The sequence below is a fragment of the Panthera onca genome, chromosome B3 (assembly GCF_046562875.1).
Source record: "Panthera onca isolate mPanOnc1 chromosome B3, mPanOnc1 haplotype 2, whole genome shotgun sequence".
Lineage (NCBI taxonomy): Eukaryota > Metazoa > Chordata > Mammalia > Carnivora > Felidae > Panthera > Panthera onca.
This window is the reverse complement of record NC_138344.1, coordinates 133078393-133095910: the sequence shown is the minus strand read 5'-3', so window position 1 is coordinate 133095910 and position 17518 is coordinate 133078393. Positions and strand designations below refer to the sequence as shown.

The following is a 17518-nucleotide window of genomic DNA, read 5'->3' as shown; positions in this document are numbered from 1 at the left end:
TGATCTCTCTGTGAGTTCGAGTCCCGCATCGGGCTCTGTGCTGACAGCTCAGAGCCTGGAACCTGCTTTGGATTCTGTTTCCCTCTCTCTGCCCCTCCCCCCACTCATGCTCACACACTCAAGTATGTATATGTTGGAAGGATGGATGGTTAGAAATTTTGCTGGTGGAGTGCATGATCAAAAAGCTTGGAAGTTATGGTGGCAGATGGAAACTATACTCCGCGTGACGAGCACTGAGTAACACATAGAACTGTTGAATCACTGCATTGTGCATCTGAAACTAACATAGCATGGTATGTCAACTAAATTCCAATAATAAAAGAATTTTTGAATCACACACAAAAAGTTATTAGCTGTGAGACCTTTGGAAGTTTCTTAACCTATCCGAAGTTCAGTTTCTGCATTTATAAACTTTTTAAAGCTTGTGGCATAGAGTTGTCAACATTCTCCAAATGTTAGCTATTATTATTATAACAAAATGTTGGCAGAGCGAGGTTAGCACATTCATAGTAATTGTATAATATCTTTTGCTGGATTCTGGTATGTGGCTTGGGCAAAGGAAGTACCTGAGGAACTTTGCATTTTACATAATAAGAAAAAAAGTTTGGAAGCTACTTCATGAAGATCCAGGCAAGCATACAGCGTCAGAAAATGGGAAGAATGGTTGGAAATGAGACTAGGAGAGAAAGCTTAGCTGAAGGTCACTTACTAGCAGGTTTATTTAACCTCCACACGTTTCAGATTTCTGCCAAGTGTGGATAATGATTGTACCAACTTCAGAGGGCTATCATAAGGAGTCAATGAGTCAGTAACACTGAAAACAGGGTTGGCTCATAGTAAATGCTCCCTAAGAGTTTGTTATATAAGTTGCAGAATCCCACAGGATTTCATCAAGTGGAAATACTGACCGTGAATAAACAGTATGCCAGAGCATAGGAAGTATGTGTGACAAATGTGAGCTGTTGGAAAGAATCAAACACAAACGGCAGATGCCAGGCTGGGTACAGGTACTGGAATTATAATCCCTGGGCTCTCCCTTTCAGTGGGATGCACATGACATCATCTATTCTGTCAAACTCCACACTGGCTCCTGGGATGATAGAGAAGCTCCCAGCCTGATGGAGATGACAGCGATGCCAACAGACATGACAGCCCAGTGGGACAGGAGCGGGACAGGAGTGGGGACCCAGGAGGGACTGGCTTTGAAAAAGCCTTTCATCAAAGGATACAAAATGCTGATTCAAAGGGGCGCAGGCACCCCAATGTTTATAGCAGCGCTATCAACAACAGCCAAATTATGGAAAGAGCCCAAATGTCCATCGACTGATGGATGGATAAAGAAGGTGTGGTAATACATATACAATGGAATATTACTCAGTGATCTAAAAGAATGAAATCTTGCCACTTGCCAACAATGTGGATGGAACTGGAGTGTATTATGCTAAGCAAAGTAAGTCAGGCAGAGAAAGACAAATATCATATGATTTCACTCACATTGGAATTTAAGAAACACAACAGATGAACACAGGAGAAGGGAAGGAAAAATAAAAGCAGAGAAGGAGACAAACTGTAAAAGACAAATACAGAGAACAAACTGAGGGCTGCTGGAGGGAAGGTGGGTGGGGGGATGGGTTAAATGGGTGATGGGCATTACGGAGGAGACTTGTTGGGATGAACACTGGGTGTCATATGTAAGGGATGAATCACTGGGTTCTACTCCTAAAACCAAGACTACACTGTATGTTAACTAACTTGAATTTAAATTAAAAAAAAAAAGATATTTGAAAACATAAGCCTTTCACTGGTTCATCCGCTTCCCTCTGGCTTGGATAACTCTCATCCTGACCAGGTCTCCCTCCCCTCTCCCCAACCTGGAGCTTAGAACATCAGCTGCCATAGTAACCAGGGACCCTGAGGGAGAGCTCAGACCTTAGCTACCAAGGTCATCAGATGGGTTAGCCACTCTGTGAGAACCCCCTGAAGTCGGGTGAAGGCAGTCAGTCCCCAGAAGCCAGGGATACAGGAAAACATGGTGTCCCAGTGCACCCGTCCGGCTTTCCCACGTGAAGGTCTATTATTATCTAAGTGGTGTGGGCTGGAAGTCAATTTGTTTTACAGGAGCCCAGAGGGCTGAGTGTCCTATTCCATCCACCGAAATAATAACTAAGCAATTAGTAAATAATAGAATGGTATTGATTTTGTTAAAGACGGGCAGTTACGTGGCCCATGGACTGTGAATATGAGATTCAGATGGTGGAGTGAGCTGGAGCCTGAGGAGGACCGACATCCTGAGAAGCTGGACGGGAGGGGAAGGTCTTGAGGAGGAAGGGGCGGGAGCCCCAGGCTGCTCTGCCTGCCCCGTGTCCAGAGTCCTGTGTGTGGTTGTCCACTGACCGTCCACCTAACCAGGTCATCAGGCTGTGGCCGATGTTAGAAGCTACTCATCCACGTGCAGGTGAGGCCAGACAGGCCCTTCCATAAGCCCTCCAGGTGAATGTTCAGGGTCTGCCTTTGGGCTCCGTCCTGGGTGGCGATCCCCTTGTTTTTCCCTGTGTCCAACCCTGAGCTTGGCTCAGAACAGGGGCTCATCAAATGTTTGGTGTGATGGACAAATAAATGAGTATGCATTGGCTCAGACACTAGAGGGACAACATGGCAAAGGAGACGTCACACAGTCTGGAGCCTGGGCTCTGTCATATCCCAGCTGCAAGCCTTAGATATGTTATTTAAGGGGCTTCTGTTTCCTCATCTATAAAATGGGAGGGGGGATCAAGTGAGTTACTGGAATAGAAGTCTAGAAAAGTGCCCAGCACATGGTAAACACTAGCTGTCGATGATCAGCAGGACCACGCACGCAAGGACTTCCACCACCTGTGTGCCAAGTGTCACCACATGCTGCCCATGTGTCCTCCGTGGCAGCTCTCGAGTATGAGCCACCTCCCCAACCTCACCACCTTCCCTCACCCCTCATGCGGGCCTCCGGGCCGCCTCCTCCCATCTCAGTGGCATTGAATGTCAGGCAAGGGATGGTCAGATCATCTAGGGCCTTTGTACTCACATCGTGATCCATGAACCAGAAGCATCGTCATCACCTGGGAGCTCGTGAGAAACGCAGCCACTGCAACCGCATCCCAGACCTACTGGATTCAAACCAGCGCTTCGGCAGCATCCCAGAGGGGTTGTGGATACATTAAAACCAGAGAAGCACTCAGAATGGTTCTCAACCCTGACTGCATAGTAGCATCACTGGGGAACAGGGGAATCAGAATCACTGGGATGGTGTGTGGCCATCAGTCATTTTTACAAGGTGCCCAGGGTTAGGAATCCATGAATAGACAAATGCTTTCCCATAACAGAGAAGTCAACCAGGGTCAAATCTAGGCAGAGGCAGAACAGGCCATAGAAAACAGGCACCCTTCTTCCTGCTGTGACAGTGTGAAAGCTCAGCCACTGTTCCAGCCCCATGGGAATGACAATGGATGAGACACCCTCCCGACCCTATGTTGCTCCTGGTCTGGGAAAGGAAAACACCTGAGTAAAGAGCCAACAACAAGGCAGTATGGGAAGGGGTGGGGTCCGGGTACAAGCTTGGGGAACACAGAAGAAGGGGTGAAGGACCTGCCTGGGGAGGCCTGGAAGGGAAGGATGGGGTGGGCAGCTTCTGAGCCTTGTCTTGAGGGCCTGGGAATTTGGCAAATGCAAGAGAGGGAGAACATTCCAGAAAGAAGGAACAGCATCGCAAAAGCATGGATTCACAATTGGGCTCTTTGGTGAGTATAGGGACTGGTGAGAAGCTCAGAGAGGTTGAACCCCAGAGTGTTTGGAGCACAGAGGCTAGTGAAAGATGAAGGGAGCCAGGACTTTATCCTGAGGACACCACCCAAGTTCTGGTAAGAAAGAGCAGAGACAGAACCACACTTGACATTTAAGATCACTGGCAGCAGAGGGGAGAGTGGATAGGAGGGGACAACCCAGGGGATGGGGACACATGAGATATGAAGAGGGTGTGACCCAGGATGGTGGCAGAGGAATGGAGAGGAGAAGCCAAGTGCAGGCCACATTTCAGAGGAGAAATTGATGAGTGATGCATGGGGTGGGGACAGCCAGGCTCCAGGGTCCAGAGCAAGGATCTCAGTTTGAATCCCAGTTGCTTACCCCTTGCTGTGCCTCAGGTTCCTTAGCCATAAAATGGGACTGTAAGTAGTACATCCACATAGAGTTATGTTTCAAAGATCACATGCATTAATACAGACGGAGCTTTTACAATGCTGCCCGGTAGATTGTAAGTGCTCTATAAGTGTTGGCTTGTGGCAGAGAGGACCACTTGAACACCAAACAATCATGCTCCTCCTTCTTCGTGTGCAGGGAAGCACCTGGCTAGTTGGGGACTATGTTTCTCAGCCACCTTGACCTTGAGATGGGGCCCCATGGCTGTGTTCTGGCCAATAGAACATGGGGGAACGTGATGAACACCACATCCTGACCTGGCCAAAAAATCCTCCCCGCTCTCTCTCTCTCTCTCTCTTCCTGCCAGTGTGGATGTCAAAACTGAGAGTGACCTTGGGGGATCTAAATGATAAAAGATCATCGTTCTCTCCCTTCCATGATTTTAGCTCAAATCCATTCACTTGTCATTGATCTGGCATCAGGGAAGAAAACAGCTGTTCCCCAGAAGTTAATTATCCAATAAAGAAAGTAAAACATGTCAGAAGAACTAGGCTCGAGTTTTCATCTCTGGTTTTAATTGCATGACCTTGAGTGAGCCACTTGATCTTTCTGAGCATTATCCAAAAAAACGGGGATGAACTCCCTTACGCAGCTGTCAAGAAAGTTAGATCAAAGCATAGGTATAAAAGTTCTTTGTAAATTTTCCGGTGTCTGCTTTACTCCTGAGTTCCTAGGACTCTTACACTCCTTTGAAACTCAGCCCAAGGGTAATCCTAGAGCCCAACCCTTCCATGTCCCTAAGACACCGTTTGCTTTCCTCCCTCAGAGCGCTGAGCGAGTCTACGTTCTTTTTCTTCTTCTTCTTCTTCTTCTTCTTCTTCTTCTTCTTCTTCTTCTTCTTCTTCTTCTCTGCTGCTAAGTTTAAGCATCTTACAGGGGCATCTGCATCTTCAACCTCGACCCAGCACAGTGCTTGGCACCTCGTGGGCATTCAGGAAATTCTGCTAAATGAATAACTCATAAAGCCAGTAATTTTGGGTAGTGATGGGAACTATATCACCTCCCACTGAAAAATCCATTTCTCTGCATTTTCGAGTCATACTTAGAGCCTGCACTATTCCGTTTGTTTCAATTACATTAGCTAATTAGTTCAGTGCTTAAGCTTTTTCTTGGACGTTTTCCACCAAAGATATAGTTGGTTTCCAGAAATAATTTAGGTGCACACTGTGTATCCCATTTGGAAGACAGTGAGAACCTCCTCCTAGTTCTGAGCAGGCTGGGACTGGGAAGAAAGAGAAGGCTTCCACCCCGAGGGGCTTCTTAACAAGACCAGTGTTGAAAAGGAAGGACACCTCCTGTGCCAGGTTGTCGCATCCAAAGATGGCTGCAATAGCATGGCCCACCTCACGTATGTTTTGGCGATGTGACCTTGACATCCCTCACGTGAGAGGGGGCACCCAGGCCTGCTCACCCTCAAATCTGGGTGGATTTGTGTTTCTTTGACTAATAGAGATGGCTGGTTATACTGCAATGGAAACTGAAACACACACACACACACACACACACACACACACACACACACCAGCACTGCAGAACCAAGATTCTTACTTCCCATGGCCATCTAGTCCCTCGTGTACTCCAAAGCCCACAAATGCTGAAATTCAAGAATACTCCTGAATCTACCTCTCACTAGCTTCTGTTACCTGATTTGTGTGACCTCTGATGTTATCTTCCTGCTCCTTTTATAATCTACACATGCACACATTCGCTCAAAAGAACATTCTCTCTTTGAAGAAGATATACAAATAGCCAGTAAACACATGAAAAGATGCTCAGCATTGCTAGTCATTAGGGAAATGCAAATCAAAACTACAATGAGGGACGCCTGGGTGGCTCAGTCAGTGAAGCATCTGACTTTGGCTCAGGTCATGATCTCACGGTCCATGGGTTCGAGCCGCACGTCGGGCTCTGTGTCGACAGCTCAAAGCCTGGAGCCTGCTTCGGATTCTGTGTCTCCCTCTCACTCTGCCCCTCCCCTGCCTGCACTCTGTCTCTCTCTCTCTCTCTCAAAAATAAACATTAATTTTTTTTATTTATTAAAAAAAAAAAACTACAATGAGATACTACCCTACACCCATTCGAATGGCTACTATCCCCAAACGGGAAACAACAAGTTTTGGCGAGGACGTGGGGTCATCGGAACACTTGTGCACTGTTTTGGGGAATGCCAGATGGTGCGGCCACTGTGGAAAACAGTATGGAGATTCCTCAAAAAATTAAAAGTAGAAATACCCAATGATCCAGTAATCCCACTTCTGGGTATATACCAAAAAGAACTGAAAGCAGGGACTCAAATATGTACGCCCATGTTCACAGCAGCAAAAACATGGAAGAAACCCAAGTGTCCATTGATGGATGAAGAAATAAACAAAATGTGGCATATATACACAAATGAATATTATTCAACCTTACAAAGGAAGGAAATGCTGACATGTGCTGCAGTGTGGATGAAACTTGAGGACATTATGCTAAGTGAAATAAGCCAGTCACAAAAAGACAAATACTCTATGGCCCCACTTACCTGAAGTACTTGGAGTAGTCAAAATCACAGGAACGGAAAGTGAAATGGCAGTTGCCGGGGGCTGGAGGGGGGGACGTGAGGGGTTAGTGTTTCACAGGGACAGTGTCAGTTTTACAAGATGAAAGAGTTCTGGAGATGGGCAGTGGTGATGATCGCATAACGGTATAAATGTACTCAATCCTGTTCAACTGTACACTTAAAAATGGTTAAAATGATTTTACACGCATGTATTTTAACACAAAAAAAATTGGAGAAAGAAAAAAGAAAAAAACATTCCCATCAAGTCAGATTGAATTAGAGTTCTCAGTGTTCATAACTCACCATGCTTCACTCACCCACTAAACCTCTACTCAAGCTGTGCCCATGATCCGAAGGCCTTCTTGTCTTTTTAGCTATTCTCAAACTTTGTTGTATCAGCTAAGAATAAGCAGGGCTGGTATTCAGCTAGTTTTCAGCTGATATGTATTGATATAGCTGGACTGGTGGCTAAAATATTAAAATACTTCCATACTATACGATAAATATCTTCTGCCCCAATCTCCCTGCTATCCTAGCCCTTCATCTGGTACCCTAGCACTATGACCAGAGTGTGTTCAGACTTGTCAGTGCCCATGCCATTCTGGTGTTTAATATTTTGAATATGACCCCTGGAATTAGGTTCAGCTTCAAATAACAGGAAAAAACGGGAGACGTAATATAGAAGTTCGTTTCTGTCACACAAAAAAGTAAAGAGATAGGCAGTTCAGGGACAGCATAGTGGCTCCATAGTATCATTAAAAAAAAATAGGCTCCCATCATGCTCCATCATCCTCAGTGCATATTTTCTGTCAAGGTCAGAAAAGGTCAACTCATACTTCAAAGTAGATGCTGGAGTTCCAGCCATCACATCAGCATTCCAGACCAACAGAAAAAAGAAAGAGGGATAAAGGGACTCTGCTCCCAGCTGAGTCAGATTCTTTTAAGCTGGCTTTCCAGAAGTCCTCCTTAAAGCATGTGCTTTCACTTCTTTGGCCAGAACTTAGTCACATGGCCAAACCTAACAGCAAGGAAGGCTGGAAAATGTAGTCTCGATTTTGTTATTAAGAAAAAGGGGAAGAATGAATATTGAGGGGCAGTTGGTACTTTCCGATTCTCTTATCCTTCAAGGTTTAGTGCAAGATTTCCCTGTGACACCAGTCCCCTAGGATGTCTTACATCACACATCATTGGAACCACAGGGTCTGTATTCACTGTTAAACACTCAGGGCTTTATGTAATAATAATTATAGTAGTCCTAGTAGTTACCATTCACTGGGCCCTACGATGTGCCAGACACTAAGTACTTGGCCTGCTTTATCTCATTTAATCCTCACAAAATCCCTACACGAGGGTATTAACTCTCATTACCCCCAGTTTGCAAGTAAGGAAACTGAGGCCCAAACGGAGATGAAATACTTGCTTGAGGTCACAAAGCTTGTAAGAGGTAGAGTCGGGATTTGATTGGTGAGCTTGTTAAGACAAGAAACCAGCACCCACCACAGTCGTCAGCAAAGAGAAGACATTAAACACAAATAAGGGGCCACCTGGCTGGCTCAGTTGGTGGAGCATGTGACTGTTGATCTTGAGGTCGTGGGTTCGAGCCCCATGTGGGGTGTGGCGCCTACTTAAAAAGAATAAATAAATAAATATTTTTGAAACAAACAAAGAAAACCTTGTTGGTTGATCTAGTAACTAACTCATCACCGAGACAGAAACAGCAACCAGAGAAGGGACTTAATGGAAAACCCCAGCCTTTTCCAGGTACAGGAAACCACAAGTCCCAAAAAAGGTAAGAGTTGACACTGTGACTCCAAAGGTCGAGAGATATGCAGAGACCACGGAACAAAGCAGGGCTGAAGTCCCAGGCCTGCCTCTGCACCCACTGTGGGGATTGTCCAGACAATGTCCCACAAGGCTAGTGTATCTCCAGAAACTCCGGGAATGACCCAAGTTGCCTTCATAAGGCAAGAATTTCCATTTGATGCCCCGTGTATTGCTTGTTTGGATTCAGTTTTTTATTGTTTCTTATTGAGCAATTAAAACATCAATGAATGGGCGCCTGGGTGGCTCAGTCAGTTAAGTGTCCGACTTCAGCTCAGGTCATGATCTCCCAGTTCACAAGTTCCGGCCCCGCCATTGGGCTCCGTGCTGACAGCTCAGAGCCTGAAGCTTGCTTTCCATTCTGTGTCTCCCCCTCTCTCTCTGCCCCTCCCCCCTCAAAAAGATAAACATTTTTAAAAAAATAAAAAATAAATCAATGAAGCCACCTTCTGCGGCTCAAACACACCCAGGCAAGTCGCCGAACATTTGCTGTCAGTGGCCAGCAAATCGTGAATGACTATTATTACTAGTTCAACAGAAAATAATTCACACAGGTTACAAAAGCCTCGGAGGGCTGTTTTCAGCTTTTCTCATGACAGTGCTACATATTTTAGTACCAGCCTACGATACCTCTTTCCTAGTGCAGAGACTTCTGGAAAAGCAGGCATGGACCTCTCCTTCTGCTCTAAAAAATATATATACCTTATTAGGAAAAAATGTCAAGCATATACCAAAAAATTAGTTTGCACCATACGAAATTGCCATTTTGAAGGTCAAAAGTGGTCAAATATCAGCAATTTCATATGACTCAAATTAATAGGGTAGTATGACCCCAAGCACCCGTCATCACCAACTACAACAATTATCAGCTCAGGGTCAATCTCATTGCATGTAACCCCCCACATCCACCTCTCCACCGTGCATGACTTGAAAGCACACTCCAGACATCTGATGATTTCATCCACAAATATTTCTGTTTGCATTCCTCAGCAGTTAGGACTCTTTTTTTTTAATTTTTTTTAACGTTTATTCATTTTTGAGACACAGAGAGACAGAGCGTGAATGGGGGAAGGTCAGAGAGAGAGGGAGACACAGAATCTGAAACAGGCTCCAGGCTCTGAGCGGTCAGCACAGAGCCCGACGCGGGGCTCGAACCTACGGACCGCGAGATCATGACCGGAGCCAAAGTCGGATGCCCAACCGACTGAGCCACCCAGGAGCCCCAGTTAGGACTCTTTTTAAGCATAGTCCCAACCATCTTAACTGCCCTCAAAAATTAGAAAATCACTCATTGACATGATTAAATATCCAGTCAGTGTTTAAATTTCCCCAATGGTCTCATTGGATGTCTCAGTTTTTATTGTCATTGTTGTTTTTTAGTTTGTTATTAAGACTCAGGATCCAAATAAAGTCCATCCGTTATAATTGGCTGGGATTTCTCTTGAGCTGCTCTGTTCTTCTGGTTATATCTCTGTAACCAGGAGTTACCTGTCAAGGCTTGATCAGATTCTGGTTTGACTTTTGGTAGGAATACTTCCTAGGTGGTGTTACAGTCTTCCACGAGAAGGAACATCATTTCCATCCGTCTATCCTTTTACCATGTTAGCTGTCACCAACGATCACTACCTGGATTCATTGTATTCTGAATGATTATAAATTGGCCTTGGTGACAGGCAGGGGGTATGTTCAGCTAAAGGGCTCCCTTTGTCTCCCTCCTTCCCCCTTCCCCACCCTCCTACCCCCCCCCCCAACTGTGTTGCTTGAGAGACAGTAGGGGGCTGGATGCTAGACTTCCTGACCATCTCCCTCCTCTTCCTTCCTACCCCCATCCCTGTGGGAGATGCACCATTAATAGAAGGCTGAAAAATTAGAACACACCTTGAGTCTGGGCCTAGCCCTGCTGATGCCAGCCTCGGCGGTTGCTAGGATACACGGCTCCCAGAGCCTCCTTGGAGTCACATCCTTCTAGAGCAGCTCACAGACACTGCATGGGCTGGCTGTGCGGTGGGAAGGGGAAAAGAGAGGCAGCACCCAACAGTCAGGCCTGCCAAAAAGGGAGAGGCCCAGCCCCCTCCTGGAACTCTACATGGAGATTCTGAACACCCATGGTGAAGGCCACTCTGGATTTTAAAAGTACCCAGTCCTATCTTCCCCTGATACATTCTTTTCCACAATATGCCCTTCTGTATTTATTCAGAAAATATGAGTGAGTGAGTGAGTGAATGCTTCCCTCTCCCCAGCCCATCTGCCTGACAAACTTCTGGGCCACATTAAGGCTCAGCCAAGGGCTGCATTCTCATCCTCAAAGCATCCTTCAGACTCCGGTGCAGACCTGAATGCTCTCTCCCTGTGCTCCTACTCACAGACAGCTTTGCAATTATCCGTTAAAGTATGCGTTCCCCTGCTGGGCCTCATTCTCTCTGTCCCTCCGGCCTCGGCACAGCACTCAGACACCTGCACTCCCCCCTCCCCCACCTGGCACCACTGGGACAGCACCCCCCATGGCTCAAAACAATAGGGCACAGGCCCAATGGCCAGAGACCTCCAGTGGAGGGCACGGGTTGGACCCCAAAGGTTTTCTGGGTCTGAGAGTATCCATCCCACCTTTTCCTGGGGCAGGTGAGGGGACACCAAGGCCTAGAGAGGAGGCACGGTTTCTTAGGATCACTCACAGAGAATCTGCGCAGAGCTCGGACTATAACTGAGAGAAAGATGGGGCGCGGGGGGCTGGAGAGAAGAGGAAGCAACACGCCAGCATCGAATGCCACGGATAACCTGACGTGAGCCAGCTCGCTGTGATGTATGCGCCACCATCCTCGGGGTGGCAGAACAGCTGAAATCCTTTCTGACATTTCAGGACTGACCTCCTCAAATCCCAGCAACGGTTTTTCCCCATCACCACCCAAGCTCACTAGGACGGCTCAGTGGAACTGCCTGGCCCCGACAAGCCAGGCCAAGGAAGCCTCCTGCCAAAGACTGCCCATCGGGCTGGGGAGCTTAAACCAGGCCCGACAGCGAGGGTTGGCTATTCATTCCCCGGGGCATAGGGATTAAGGGCTCTAGAGCCAGTCCGCCTGGGTGCAAATGCCAAATTTCCCACTCACCAGGTCTATGACCTTGGACCATCCGTTATGCTCACCCAGCCTCAATGTCTGCACAGAGTTAATGTTTACAATATGAATAAAATAACATAGAAGCCTTAGCTGTGTCTGCCTTTTAGGAAACATTCAGCTCATGCAAACCATTACCATACGTGTCCACGTCCTGCCAGGCTCCGGGGATGCAACGGAGAGCAAGCAAGACCTCTGTCCCCCGAGGGCTAGCAGCCCTCCAGGGAGGATGCACAAGTGGGTGAATATGTGGAGGTAGAGGAACGAGGGCGGGGGGGGGGGGGGGGGGGTGCAGAAGGTGGTCTTGGGAGTTCTGTAAAATGGTGGCAGTGGGGGAGGGTGTTAGAATAGGAAACTTCTCTTGCACGTGAGGAAAGGGACGCCTGCCGACACCACACCTCTCCCCTGCTCAGTGGCACAGCCCGGACCTCCGTCTGCCCAGCGTTCTGCCCTACACGGGCCTTCTCTGCCAGCCTGACCCCAAAGCTCTGGGAGCCTGGGGCACAGAGGCCTACAGTCGCAGTTCGGATGCGGAGCCCAGGAGGCTGTCTTGCCAACCAATGGGAGCCCAGAGTGATGATGTAATGCTCTGCCTCCATTGTCATTGGCTGCCCTTCCTGCCACTCCTGAGCCCGCTCGGGGGCGGAGCCTTTCGCCGGGGAGGTTTTCCCGCAGGAAAGTGGGGGGGTTGGTGTTTGGCCGGCGGGAGGGGCGGGGACGGGCAGGGGGAGCTGAGGACCCGGCTGGGAGCCCAGGTCCCTCGCGGAGCGGGCCGGTGGGGGGTGCTGGCCGCCGCCCCCTGGGGCCTCTGCGGAGCTCAGAGCTCCTGCGGGAGCGCAACTGCGGGTTTTAGACACCCAACTCTGTCATCTTCCGAGGCAGCGCGAGCGTCTCGGGGTCGGCAGGCGCGCAGATCCCGGGAGAGCGAGGAGAAGAGGGCCCCAGGAGGAGCCCTGGGCCGAGAGTGCGGGGGCCTGGGTTCAGCAGGAATAAAGCATGACCGCGGAATGAATTGCAGGTCCGAGTCCAAACTGTGGGACCTGCCACGGGAGCCGCTCACGACTTGGGCTTGCCTTGGAAATCACTGTGCTTTTCCAAAAAAGATCATTCAAGGGGCACCTGGGTGGCTCAGTCGGTTCGGCGTCCGACTTTGGCTCAGGTCATGATCTCACGGTTTGTGGGTTCAAGCCCCGCGTCGGGCTCTGTGCTGACAGCTCAGAGCCTGCAATCTGCTTCGGATTCTGTGTCTCCCTCTCTCTCTGCCCCTTCCCTGCTCATGCTCTGGCTCTTTCTGTCTCAAGAATAAATAAGTATATAAAAAAAAAAAAAATCATTCAAGTGCTCTGAGGGAGAGGGACAGAAGCAGTTTTTACTTCTCTGAAGAGGGGAGTGAGATACCAGTACCAGGTGTGTCTGTGGGGAGCACTCCTGAGGGCCCCTCCTCCCAACCCCCTGCCGCATGAATCCAAACCACACACAGACACCCAAGGGCCCTGTCCTTCCCCCAACCTCGGGAGGTCATCGCTCTCCTTATTCCCATTTGACAGATGAGGAAACTGAGGCACGGAGAGGTAAAGTGTTAGAAAACCAGGGCCTGACTCAGGGCGGCCTGACTCCAAGGCCAAGGCTCTTTAGCTCACACAGGTAAGCAGCCTAAGAGTGACCCAGGCTGAGGGGAGGGTTCCAGCCTGGGTGTGAGGGGCAGCAGTGGCAGTGCTGGGCTAGGATCTGCCTGGGTGGGGAAGGGAGAGCCTGCCTTGCAACTCCAATTTCCAACTGGAGCCCCAGAGTCAGGACACGGGGACCTGTCCTGGGGGACAGAGGGCCTGGGACCACCCCCACCCCAGTTTCACTCCTCGGTACAGAAGTAGTAGGCCTCGGTTTCGGCCCCTCCCGAGGAGCTAACCCACTTCTCACCTACTTCCTACCTGTGCTTTTGCCAGAGTGGGTGTGCAGCTGAGCTGGGGTCCCAGCTCTGTGGCACAGAGCATCCTTACAGGGCCCGAGACTGGGGTTCCGGTTCAGCCTTGGCCACTTTCTGGCTGTGGAATGTCTTGGAACCTCTCTGGGCCTCCTGGGGAATCACACTCAGTGGCAGGTGCTGAGGGCTCCCAGCATGTGGGAAGCATCCCACACAGGTAGCCTCCTTGCCTGATTTTCAGATGCAGGTTTTCAGGGGATAATGCCAAAGGTGCTTGCTAGAGATCAGCACAGGATTGCAAAGCTTCCCTCGACTCCCTGCCCTCTGCTTGACATACTGAGCCACTGGGGGACGGTCTTGCCCAAGAGTCACAGTTGTTGGGACAATGCCAGGACCAGGGCTCGTGTCCAGACTCCCAGCTCGGGCTCCTTCCGTGAGTGCGGGTCTCCCCACCCCCAGCAGCACTGGTGACTCCAGCAGAGGAGGCACATCTAAGACGCCCCCCCACCCCCGCAAAAGGGTAAGGCCTTCCCCCCACTCCAGACACCTAGAATAGTAGACATAACCAACCCCATATAGCCACGGAGCAATGGAAGATGTCCACAGACGATGTCTTATCCACTTGAGCTGTTGTAAGAAACTACCACAAGACTGGGTGCTTATAAACAGCAGACATTTATTTCTCCCAGTTCTGGAGTCTGGAAGTCTGAGGTTGGGGTACCAGCGTGGTCCAGTCCTGGTGAGGGCCATCTTCTGGGTTGCAGACGGGCCTTTTCTCGTGTGTTCTCACACGGCAGAGAAGGTACGACCTCTGTGGGGTCTCCTTCGTAAGGGCACTGATCCCATCCATGAGGGCTACACCTTCATAACCCAACACCTCCCGATAATTTAATTTATTTTGTTTTAATTCCAGTATGGTTAACGTAGAGTGTTCTATTAGTTTCAGGTGTACAAAACATAGTGATTCACCAATTCTTTTTTTTTTTTAAGTTTGTTTATTTATTTTGAGAGAGAAAGAGAGAGAGAGAGAGCACGCGCAGTGGAGGGGCAGAGAGAGACAGAGAAAGAGAGAATCCCAAGCACGCTCCACACTGTGTGGGGCCCAACTCCGGACTCCATCTCAGGATCCACGAAATCATGACCTGAGCTGAGATCAAGAGTTGGACACTTAACGACTGGGCCACCCAGGCGCCCCAGTGACTCAACAATTCAATACATTACTCAGGGCTCGTCATGATACATGTACTCTGAGTCCCTTCGCTCGTTTCACGCATCCCTCCAGCTACCTCCCCTCAGGAGGCTAGACCCTGCTGTTCACACCGAGGAGGCCAGGGTCCAAGAGAGTGAGCGGGGGCGTGCAAGGCCTCTTATGGCTTGGGCTCAGGCCTGGCACACTTCGGCTGCTTTCTCTCTGCCCAAGCCAGTACCGAGGGCATCCCTGATTCGCGGGTGGGAGGAGCTACAAAGTCTCGTTGCAGAAGGCGTGGGTTCAGGGAGGCCATTCACTGGGGCCTTCAGTGCAATCAGCAGCAAACACTGCCCCTGCCCCTCTTCTCTCCACCTGTTGGCCTATTTCCTGTTCCTCAAGACCCTTCTCGGTCTAGTTCTTTAAACCTTCGCCTGAACGCCTCCCTCCTCATCCACTCCAAACTAACTAAAGTGCTGCCTTCTTTGCCCTCTTAATTTTTTTTTTTTTTTTGGTGCCTGTCTTTTAAAGCCCTCAAATCTGTCCTTGTCCCCAAGGCTGGGGGTTGACCTTTGTGGCTGCTTCCACTGCTAGGTGTGAGCCCGGAGGCCATGAGCTGCCCTAGAGTCCCCTCTGCACCTCAAAGCCACAAATGATAGCAGGTGGGGCTGCAAGCTGGGAGGCCGGCCTGGTGTGGAAGCTCTCTATAAGTCCTGAACACCCCACCCTCCTGGACCAGGATACCATCTGAGACACCTCACCTTGCAGTTAGTAACCTGTGTGACCTTGGGCAAATCAGTTCATTTCTCTGAACCTCCATAATCCCTGCCTCCCAGAGTGGCTGGAAGAGAGGGTGGCTGACAGTGGCCATCGGCCTCAGGGCGGGCAGCAGGCATGACAATGGACAGCTTCCGGCTTCTCCCCCTCCCCAGACACCCCCCCCTTCTTTTGCAGCAAACTCAGACTCCCTGCTTTTCCTAGCATGATGCAGACCCCTGCAGCAACTTCCCAGGCAGACCAAGCCCTCTCTGCACTGTGCTGCTGGGCTCCCCGTGGGCTCCGTGCCCACTCATACATATTTGTCCTCATTTGAACACGCCGCCTGGCTAACAGGGAATCACATATGCCGGCTTCCCCTCCACTCTGCCCAGCTGCCCCTGGCCTTGGCCATGTTGTTCCATCTCCTCTCTGCTCCCCTCCCTGCCCGCCCTCTTCTCCCCAGCTGATGCTTCTGCAAAAATGCCCAACCAGGCCATCAGGGCATTCCCTGGGGGCCGCCTCCAGAACCCAGAGTCAGCAGGAAGCTCTCCAAGGGTGGTCTCGGGCGGCACGGCCAGCGCGGGGCACTCGGCCAGGGCTTCCGGGCGGCCTCGTGACTTGGAGAGGAGGGTCTCGGGCTGTCCCCGACCGTGCTCTGCTGCCCACCCTCTTTCTGGGTCCCTATTTCTGCTTCTATTTCTCCTCCTATTTCTAAGGCAGCTCTGTGTCCTGTCCACCACCACCCCCGGGACGTGTGGGGCCCTCAGACCCTGAGTCTGTGAAATCCTGGCTACAGAAAATGATGAGTGTAAAAAGAAAAAAAAAGATGAGTGCGCAGCAGGTGACTCAGTGCTGAGGAGGGCAAGTGCTGGAGGTGGACAGTCTGGATTCAAAGCCTCTGTCACCTTCTAGCTGTGTGACCTCGGGCAAGTCACTTAATCTCTCTGTGCCTCATCTGTAAGAGAGGCGTAATAATAGCACCCACCCTGAAGAGTTATTATAAGGAGCGAGTGAATTAAAACAAAAACAGTTTATTCACTGGTTGAGTTCATGTAAAGTGATTAGAGCCATACCTGTACCCGGGGTTATGGCTGTTATTAACAGGGCTGGTGCTCAGAGAGGCAGTAGCAACTGGAAGAACAGCTGATGGCTTGGGTTCCACACCCAAAGGGGCTGGGCTTGTGTCCTGGCTCCCTTACTTCCTAGCTGGATGACTTCAGTCATTCATTCAAACACTCTGAGCCTCAGTTCCCTTATCTGTATAATGGGGATGGAAACATCAAGCATCCTACGAGTTGCTGGGAGGGTGTGGGGAAATGTCTAGCACAGAGCCAGGCATGACCGGTGGGCCCTTAGTAGCTACTTGTTAGATGACAGGAGGGTGGGTGGCCATACCATGCCCCGCCCCCCCACATCTCGTTCAAGTCATGTTTTGAACCCAGGCCTGCCTGATTCCAAAGTGAGTCCCAAGCCACTGCTCCTGGTCAGTTTGCAGAGGTAAGAGAAGCACCTCTTGGGTCTCAGTGATGATGTCTGGGGTTGACTGTCTCCAACCCAGCCTGCCAGGGGTTACAGAAGAACCTGAGTCCCAAGTGAGTGGTAGAGGTCCTAGCTGGTCCCGTAAGGCATATTGCCGAGGTCACACAACGGCGTTGCTAGGTGGAGTGAAATAATCATGGCCTCCACTTACACAGCACCTCCCTGTGCCAGGCACCGTCTCCGTGTTGGACATCTGTGGTCCACCCCTGGACCTCACGATGAAATAGGTGCCATCATTACCATCATCCCCATTTTGCAACTGAGGGGACCGAAGCAAAGAGAGGTGGAATCTAAATGTGGTGTTATATCCTGTGGGGGATCCCAGAACAGAACAAGAACATCGGTGGAAAAACCAGAAATGCGAGGAAAGCCTGGAATGCAGTGAACTGTAATGTACCAGTGTTAATTTCTTACCT

The 17518-nt window shown here is 49.8% G+C and overlaps 1 non-coding gene across 1 annotated transcript; it reads left to right on the top strand.

Moving 5' to 3' along the window:
* The first annotated feature begins 8308 nt into the window (after positions 1 to 8308).
* On the top strand, positions 8309 to 8381 carry TRNAN-GUU (transfer RNA asparagine (anticodon GUU)). The gene has a single exon. It is a non-coding gene; the product is annotated as a tRNA-Asn (tRNA).
* Positions 8382 to 17518: the final 9137 nt, after the last annotated feature.